At 36.5% G+C, this 9,436-nt stretch overlaps 1 long non-coding RNA gene across 1 annotated transcript in view; it reads left to right on the top strand.

The window, feature by feature from the left end:
• The first annotated feature begins 273 nt into the window (after positions 1 to 273).
• Positions 274 to 9,436, top strand: part of LOC138990429 (uncharacterized) — a 30,914-nt gene continuing 21,751 nt past the window's right edge. Inside the window, exon 1 of the long non-coding RNA XR_011466532.1 lies at positions 274 to 449. This is a non-coding gene — a long non-coding RNA (uncharacterized lncRNA). The remainder of the gene's footprint in view (positions 450 to 9,436) is intronic.

Here is a 9,436-nt window from a genome sequence, read left to right as displayed (position 1 = left end):
ATAGACATCATATTAGTTGACAGAAGAAGCCATTACCTCCATTTTGTGTTAAACAAACATGAAATCAATAGTTATTTATAATCTATGCACAGTATTGGTTAATAAAATAGGACCTTCAAGCTATCCAGCAAAATATAGTTATGAAGTAATGCTATTTGATAAAGGAAATTTGTGTAGAAATAAAAAAATAGTTTATTCAGTAACTCTTTTATCTTCATTTTCGGCTACCCTAGTGTCTCAGTGGTAATGAGTCTTCTTGCAATGCAGGAGCCACAGGAGATGTGGATTCAATCCCAGGGTGGAGAAGATCCCCTGGAGGAGGGTATGGCAACCCACTCCAGTATTCTTGCCTGGAGAATCCCGTGGACAGAGGAGCCTGGTCGGCTATAGTCCATAGGCTTGCAAAGAGCTGGACATGACTGAAGTGACTTAGCACAGCAAAGCACAAAGTAGGTCTTTACATTTTACACATCAATTTACTTTTGTAGGGCCATTTTGGAATACAGACCTTTTGAATGCCTGTTTCCCATTTTTGTTAGTTTTAGGTATGAATTTTCTCCATGTACTTCATATATGTGAATACACATGTATACTCTATATTTGGATACACTCATGTTCTGGCATATAATATTTTGCTTACATTTTGTTCTGTGCATATGGGACAATTCAATCTACGAGGCAGTCAAATTTCCTATTAACTTTAAGGTGCTTTCATTTTCATTTGTTTAGAAACTATTTTTAAAGAGATCTATAGTGTGAAAGAACAGTTTATAAACTATTATGCCCTGAAGATTTATGCATTTATATTAACCTATTCATTCATGTCTTCCTTAGTTCACATTTCCCTTGACCTGAATGCACACTTTCAATGGAGAATAATATATCATATAATACTAAGGAAAAAGTGGATCTTTGATAATTATTTTGAAGCAATGCATCTTTTAACAGTTATGTTTTCTATAAATATAGCTCTTGAGTTATTCCATTAAATTGATTCTCTAGCAGTCATTTATTTAAACATGATACGTAAAATTTATTAAAGATTATTTTGAGGTCATGATCAATTTCTTCCTAAGTGATTTTAAAACTAAAAAACAGTAAAATTGGACTTCAACAACCATAGGAATCTGAATCTTTCTTCCTCAATAAAGCTATGTAAACTTTGAGATTTCCCTAGGTAAGAAAAAATATATGAAAATGATAATTTAATAATTCAGTATTTAGTGAATTTTGTGTCCAACCCATACCTTATCACTCATGCAGTATGCAATTGTCATTTCACTTTTCATATTATGTTTTCTTTACAGTATTCTCTTCTAATTTGTAATTGTCTTTTGACCTGATACTTCTTTTATGGCTTTTTTCTTAGGGTTTGTGCAGGTTACTTTCTATTTCTTCATTGGACATTTTCTTGAAAAAAAAAAAAAGAAATCAATTTCAAGGATAAGTTCTTTTCACTTGTGTGTTTTCACAGCAAAAATCAATGACATATTGTCCCATTGCTTAAAAAAAAGTTCAAAATGGGATCTGTAAGCCATGCCATGACCTTAGTCAAGTGGGAGATAAAAGGCATTTCCTGAGTTGGAGATACTTCCATGTGCAGTGTACAGGAGTTACAGAACTGATTTAGTTTTCACATTCTTTACCTCACTTCTTTCCTTTTCTCTCTTTTTTTTTCTGTATCAGCTATGTCCTTTCTTGTTCTCTTAGAATTTAAGCTTCTCATATCAAATTTTGTTTCACATGAAGCTGAAACTCTTATGTCCCTGCCATATTTCTTCCCAGGCCTTTCTCACTGCTGTCATTCACAAGGAATATTATTTTGAGTCAGATTATTCATAACTATTTGGAAAGTCTAGCACAAAGAAAGGTCTAAAGGGATTTTTACCAAGTAGGAATGTATAATTGAATTAGAATTAAATTTAAACTGATAAATTTAAACTAAAGAGTATATATTTATTTTGAAAAGTAGAAATGAGAGAAGTTTTTGTCTGTTGTGGGTCCTTAGTCTTCAGTGATCGTATTGAAATTCTCTTTAGATATCTCTTTTAGTTGATGAATCTTTCAAACAGCAGAGAACATAGCTTTCTTTGTTAGTCTTGAGCTTTATCCAGTTTGTGGTATATAAAATGATCAATACATGTTTGTTGAACTGAACTGTAAAGAACATTTTCTGGTTAGTAAATAGTAACTGTAACCAATAATGTAATGTTTGGGACCAAAAAAGCTATTATTTAAAAAGTCATATTCTCCCTGCTGAGATATTAATGTCTACTTAACTGGAATAGAAAAAAAAATGGCATCCTTTGGAGGAAAAAGTGAAGTAATACAGAAATTAATTTTGCCACGAAATGATCCAGAACAATATAGGGCCTTCTGAAGTTATGCCAAATGTAGTATGTGAAAAACTTTTAAAACATATGTCAACTTTCCCAAAATATGAAGTCATTGCCTTTGATATTAACTGACTGGCTTGCAAAATTCACCCTCTGTTAACAGTCCTAACATCAAATGTGAGAGATGTAATTTCATGAAAAGCATTCAAAAATAAAACTTATTTGTATGCATATTATAAAAATCTACAAACCAAAGATGAAGTAATGGCTAAACAAGTCAACAAACCTTATCTTTTGAAATGTAATTTTAAAATATACAAGCTTATGCAAAAATGCTTCATCAGAAGAAAAAAGGGAAAAATTCCACTTTATAATGAGTGTATTTTTTTGGAGAAATCTGTATGTGCTTATTGATGATTTTGTGAGTAATTCATGGTCTTTGTAAACCCTCAGACTTTTCATAAGGACTTAAAATTAAAAGGAAAATTCTCCTGCTAGTTTACTTGCATAAATACTGTCATTTATAGTTTCTTATATATAATTGCAGAAGTTTTTCATATGTATTAGCAAATAGTGAAAGATAGACTTTTATTCATACTCAATGGAATTTGAGCAAACTCCAGGAGATAGTAGAGGACAGAGGAGCCTGGCATGGTATAGTCCATAGGGTTACAAAGAGTTGGACACTGCATAGCGACAGAACAACAAAAAAAGGCTTTTATTCATTTTCAATGTTTTATATATAAAGTATGAAAATTTGAATAATATTAAATAGTTTAAAAAACTGGACATATATAAGCTTGAAGTAGAACCATGAAATAATTCATTTTAAAATATCAGTTCTTTAACAACATTGATATATAGAAGTTTGTTGCATTTCTATGTACTAACAATGAAATAGCAGAAAGAGAAATTAAGGCAACAATCCCATTTACAATCATATCAAAATAAATACAATACCTAGGAGTAAGCCTACCTAAGGTGGCAAAAGACCTGTGCTCCAGAAACTATATGACACTTATAAAAAAATTAAAGATGTTGCAAACAGATAGAAAAATATACCATATTCTTTGATAGGAAGAATCAGTATTGCCAAAATGACTATACTACCCAAAGCAACCTACATATTCAGTGCAATCACTATCATATTACCAATGGGATTTTTCACAGAACTGGAACAAAGTGTTTTAAAATTTGTTTGGAGACACAAAAGACCCTCAATAGCCAAAGCAATATTGAGAAAGAAAAACAAAACTGGAGGAATCAGGCCTTCTGACTTCAGACTATACTACAAAGCTATAGTACTCAAAAAATGTGGTACTGGCAACAAAAAGCAGACATATAGATCAATGGAACAGGAGAGAGAGCCCAGAAATAAACCCATGCACTTATGGCCAATCAATCTATGATAAATGAGGCACAAGAATTTACAATGGAGAAAAGACAGTCACTTCAGTAAGTGGTGCTGGGCAGCTACATTAAAAAAATGAAAGTAGAACATTTTCTAACACGATACATAAAAATAAAATGAGTTGAACACCTAAATGTAAGACTGGATACTATACAACTCTTAGAGGAAAACATTGACAGAACACTCCTTGACATAAATTGCAGCTGCATCTTTTTGGATCTACTTCCAAGAGTGATAGAAATAAAAACAAGAACAAACAAATGGGACTCAATTAAACTTAAAAGCTTTTGCACAGAAAAGGAAACCATAAACAAAAGAAGCCAGCCTACGAAATGGGAGAAAATATTTGCAAATAATGTGACCCATAGGGATTAATTTCCAAATTATATAAACATCTCATATGGCTCAATATCAGAAAACAAACAACCCTATCAAAAAATGGACAGAAGATTTAAACAGATATTCTCCCAAGAAGACATACAGATGGCCAACAGAAACATGAAAAAGTGCTCACCACTGCTAATTATTAGAGAAATGCAGATCAGAGCTACAGTGAGGTATCACCTCGCACTGTCAGAATGGCCATTATCAAAAAGTCTAGAAATAATAAATGCTGGAGAGGGTGTGAAGAAAAAGGAACACTCCTAAACAGTTGGTGGTAATGTAAATTGGTTAGTCGCTATGGGGAACTGTATGGAGGTTCCTTAAAAAACTAAAAATAGAGTTACCAATGATTCTTCATTCCATTCTTGGGCATATATCCGGAAAACCATAATTTGAAAAGATACTTGCATCTCAATGTTCATTGCAGCACTAATTAATAGCCAAGACATGGAAGCAACCTTAATTATGTTCATCAATAGATGAATGGATAAAGAGCATGTGATATGTGTGTGTGTGTGTGTGTGTACACATGGGACCCCATGGTACTGAGCCTATGTATAGGTTCATCTCTTCCACCACCACTACTTCATTCTTGGGCCCATTGAAGAAGTACTTGTGTGCCAAAGTGCAGAGGCTGGCAGACAGCCACTGGATAAGTAATCCTGTGTACCTGTTATTTAGGATGTCTTTTGCAGTTGATGCTCTATAAAGGGCGTTTAGTGTGTTTCAAGAATGCTCAACCTTTGTGCCCACTGCTACAGGCTCATCTAAACACTTCTTTCTAAGACTTTTTTTCTTATCTCTGATCTTCCAGTCTTGCTCTTTCCTGGCCTCTGACCAACCAGTCAAACCACCTTTTCATTGTCCATGTGTCCATGTATGACACTGACCCAAGTTTTGCTCATTGAGAGAATTTCTCATTACTGTCTTTCAGGGCCACCCTTAAGTTGGGCTCCACCCTTGAGTTGGTACAGCCACAGTCTATTTCTAATCTTGCCTCAACATATCTAGTAATCTGTGAACCAGTTCTGTTTTTTTTTTTTTAATTTCCTTTGTTAGCTGGCTGTAAGAAACTATTCTATGAGCCCATATGTGTAAGAAAAGGATGAGTTATTGGTACATAATAAACCTAATCATGAAGCTTACTGAGTCTTCTAAATTTTCTTCTTTCTGTCCTAGGTATACCTGTATGAAGCTTATCTTGAAAGACATATCTTTGCTAGGCCAGTTGAGGGCTTTCCTGGTGGCTCAGATGTTAAAGAATCTGCCTGCCTTAAAAGAGACTTTATCAACATGACAATGAAATGCAATATCTGATCCTGGACTAGATCTTGTACTAGAAGGAAAAAGTGCTAAAAAGGACACTGAGGGTCAGTTAACAGTATTAAAATACAGACAGTAGATTTAATAAAAGTATTTTATCCAAAAAAAATAAATAAATAAATAAAAATAAAGCTCCTATAAAAAAAAAAAAAGAGATACAAACTCCCTGTGCAATATAACACTTTAAAATTAAAATGCTGACTGGAAGCAAATGTCACAGGGTCAGAGAAAAACAATGGCCAAAACTCACTCAGGTTTTTTTTGAACAACTATTTTGCCTTCTGGATCCTGGAAGCTCATATGTTAGCAATACAATCTACAGCTCCACAGATATTCAAATATTCAGACATTAATAAGCTCATAAAACTTAGACCATAATTCTAGAGTCTTAAGTAAATTTAGAGATCACTTAATTTGATTCAGTTTTTAAATGAAGAAACTGTGAGCCTGGGAGGTTACTTGGAATATACAGGAAATTCTATTTTAAGCCAGCTGAAATGCTATTAACTCTCCTATACTTAATCATTTTTGAAGGCCAAGCTTCCTTGAGGTCAACTTCCTCCTTGTCTTTACATCAAGTGATGTAGGAGATTCCTGGTCTCCTTTGTGGTCTACAGGCTCAGCTCATTCACTCATTCATCCATTTATTCTACAGACATCTGAGTGTCTGCTTTCTGTTAGGCACTAAGTAGCCACTGGGGAGATAATGGTGAATGAGACACAGTCCCGGCTTTCCAGGAAGCCACCTCTGTTTAGAGGCTGACAAGAGGCAGGCACCGTACAACCTTTCTAGGGCTCAGATTAGGGAAACGGGAGCACAGTGGCACCACCTCCAACCCCATGAAACCCACCTACACCCCACCCCATCCCACCTACTCTTGTCACTTTTTCACAGATCCTCCAAGACTTCTAGTATCTTAAGAGCTCTCAGATCCTCTACCATGACTCCGTAGCCTGGGCTCTGCCCCACCTGGGTGATGGTTGATAATCCTTCTCCAGGGCATGTGAGCTAGGTGGGCAGCCTGCAGGCAGAAGTGGGTACTTTGGGGCAATGACCAGTCCCAGCAACCTGAGATTTCAAAGCAGTGAATTTTGGATGTGACTTGGAAAACTCATAGTTTCAGTCTCCTGGTGACTTAGCTTGTTTGCCTCATCTGGGAAGACTTATGAACCCCTCTGCCTGCCCTATTCACAGCATCTCTTGGCATTCAATGCCACTGACCCCAGACACTGCCCTCTGTACACATCAGGTCAGTCCAAAACTCTCTCCCTTGCTGGAATCTAGAGTTGAGACATGGAATTCCAGCCAGTCTCTGTTGACTTTATAACTGGAAAAAAAAAAAAAAAAAGAATCTGCCTGCAATGTGGGAGACCTGTGTTTGATTCCTGGGTTGGGAAGATCCCCTGGAGAAAGGCATGGCAACCCACTCCAGTATTTTTGCCTGGAGAATCCCTATGGACAGAGAAGCCTGGCAGGCTACAGTCCATGGGGTCGCAAACAGTTGGACATGACTGAGCAACTAGCACACACACAGGCCCGTTGAACCTTATGACATCTTTAGGTCTAACAGAATCTAGTTCATTATGGGAAGCTATTGTCAATGGTCGCTTGCTATTCTGTGGTCTTACGCTTAGTTTTCACCATGACTCAATAGCATGCTAGGAACTGATTTCTAAATAGAATACAGTTCTCTACTGTAGATGGCATGACTTTGATCCAGAACCTTGGAGTTCTTTGCTGCAGCTCTCCCACTGGGTGTTCCCAGAGACTCTACATAATGTTGATTATGTAGATTAACATAAATTCCTTTAAATTATGGGTCTGATGGGCTGTGTGGCCCAAGTGGCAGGACTATTTGTATGTCAGCCTCGATTTACTGTAAAGCCCTCTTTTGAGTCACATGATAAGTGAGTTGAAACACTATTCATAAAGCCCTCCAGGTGCTATGCTTCTAAGCAGTAGGAAGTGCAAAGCACAATAACCTGTTCTTTATCTTGAAAAGGATATGTTAGCATACTGCTGGAGTTCTAAGCAATTGACTGGTAAATTGGGACTTTGTAGGACTTAATGCCCATTTTTAGGAGCTCATGTATGTTACTTGCCATTTTCTTTGCCATCAGAGTACTTGCCTTTTTCTGCTTATCAGTTCTATTTGCCATGTTGTTATCAATAAACTAGACCAATGAGAAAGTCATTAAAGGACCTATGGAAGGTCCAGGTAATCAAGATACATTAAGACTATACAGTGACAGAAGAGAGGCGATTCAACGTAGCCCTGGGCGATGCCATAAATATATCATGTTGTTGGTCTGTGGTAAGTGAGAACTGCTTTTTAGCCTCTTTCCTGACCAGTTATTTACCAGACCAGTAGCTCTGTATCATATACTGGATGGAATCCCATCTTCCTTGCTGATACTGGGGGCAGGTTCCAGAGCAGCATGTCCTGCCTTCAGCCTCAGCCTGCAGAGGACAGCCATCCATGTTGATCTGCCAAATACACTACATTTAGCAAAAAAGCTAAAGTTGGGATTCATCTGTCTAGTCAAGGCTATGGTTTTTCCAGTGGTCATGTATGGATGTGAGAGTTGGACTGTGAAGAAGGCTGAGTGCTGAAGAATTAATGCTTTTGAACTGTGGTGTTGGAGAAGACTCTTGAGAGTCCCGTGGACTGCAAAGAGATCCAACCAGTCCATTCTGAAGGATATCAGCCCTGGGATTTCTTTGGAGGGAATGATGCTGAAGCTGAAACTCCAGTACTTTGGCCACCTCATGCGAAGAGTTGACTCATTGGAAAAGACTCTGATGCTGGGAGGGATTGGGGGCAGGAGGAGAAGGGGATGACAGAGGATGAGATGGCTGGATGGCATCACTGACTCGATGGACGTGAGTCTGAGTGAACTCCGGGAGTTGGTGATGGACAGGGAGGCCTGGCGTGCTGCGATTCATGGGGTCGCGAAGAGTCAGACACAACTGAGCGACTGAACTGAACTGAACTCAACTGTCATCTGCCATGCTCCATTTAATTTTTATGGCCAAATTGGTGAATTAAATGGGTTATTAATAGTAAACACCTTCACTGCATTTTTTTAGGCCTTTGAGATTGGCACTAAACTGTCCTTCTATCTGAAATGCAGTATTGTTCAGTATTGTTCTTGATTTTCTATTTTTCTTGGGTGGGGTATCTATTGTAGTTCTGTTATCAGAGTCAGTTTAGATTCTGAATTTGGTAGGCCTCACAAGATCCTGGTCCCCCCCAACCCTGCCACATACACTGTTGGTGGGAATATAAATTGGTACAGACACTATGGAAAACAGTATGGAGGTTTCTTAAAAAAACTAAAAATAGAGCTACCACAGGATCTAGCTCCCCACTCCTGGGTATATATCTAGAAAAGATGAACACTTTAACTCAAAAGCAGTACTATTCATAGCAGCACTATTTACAAAACCAAGACATGGAAACAAACCAAGCACCCGTCAATAGGTGGCTGGTTTAAGATGTTTTATATATGGTGGCAGTTTATTCGCTAAGTTGTATCTGACTCTTGTGACCCCATGGACTATAGTCTGCCAGGCTCCTCTGTCCATGGGATTTTCCAGACAAGAATACTGGAGGGGTTGCCATTTCACTTGATAAAATATATATTTATATTATATACAAATATACATAATTTATAAATATATGTGATATGTGTTTTATACATATTATATATATTTGTATATAGTATATTATATTAAATATATATTATATAATATATATACATTTAAACAATATATATTTTATAAAATATATACATATATATTTATGTAAAATATTTACATTTGAGAATTTCATATTAAGTGAAGTAAATCAGGCAAAGAAATGCAAATATTATGTGATACCACATAGATGGAATATAAAAGTATGAATATAAAAAATACAAATGAATCTATGTATGAAACAGAAGTAGATTCACAGACAGAGAAAACAAACTTGTGATT

The sequence above is a fragment of the Bos mutus genome, chromosome 2 (assembly GCF_027580195.1).
Source record: "Bos mutus isolate GX-2022 chromosome 2, NWIPB_WYAK_1.1, whole genome shotgun sequence".
Lineage (NCBI taxonomy): Eukaryota > Metazoa > Chordata > Mammalia > Artiodactyla > Bovidae > Bos > Bos mutus.
This window is presented reverse-complemented; position numbering and strand designations above follow the sequence as displayed.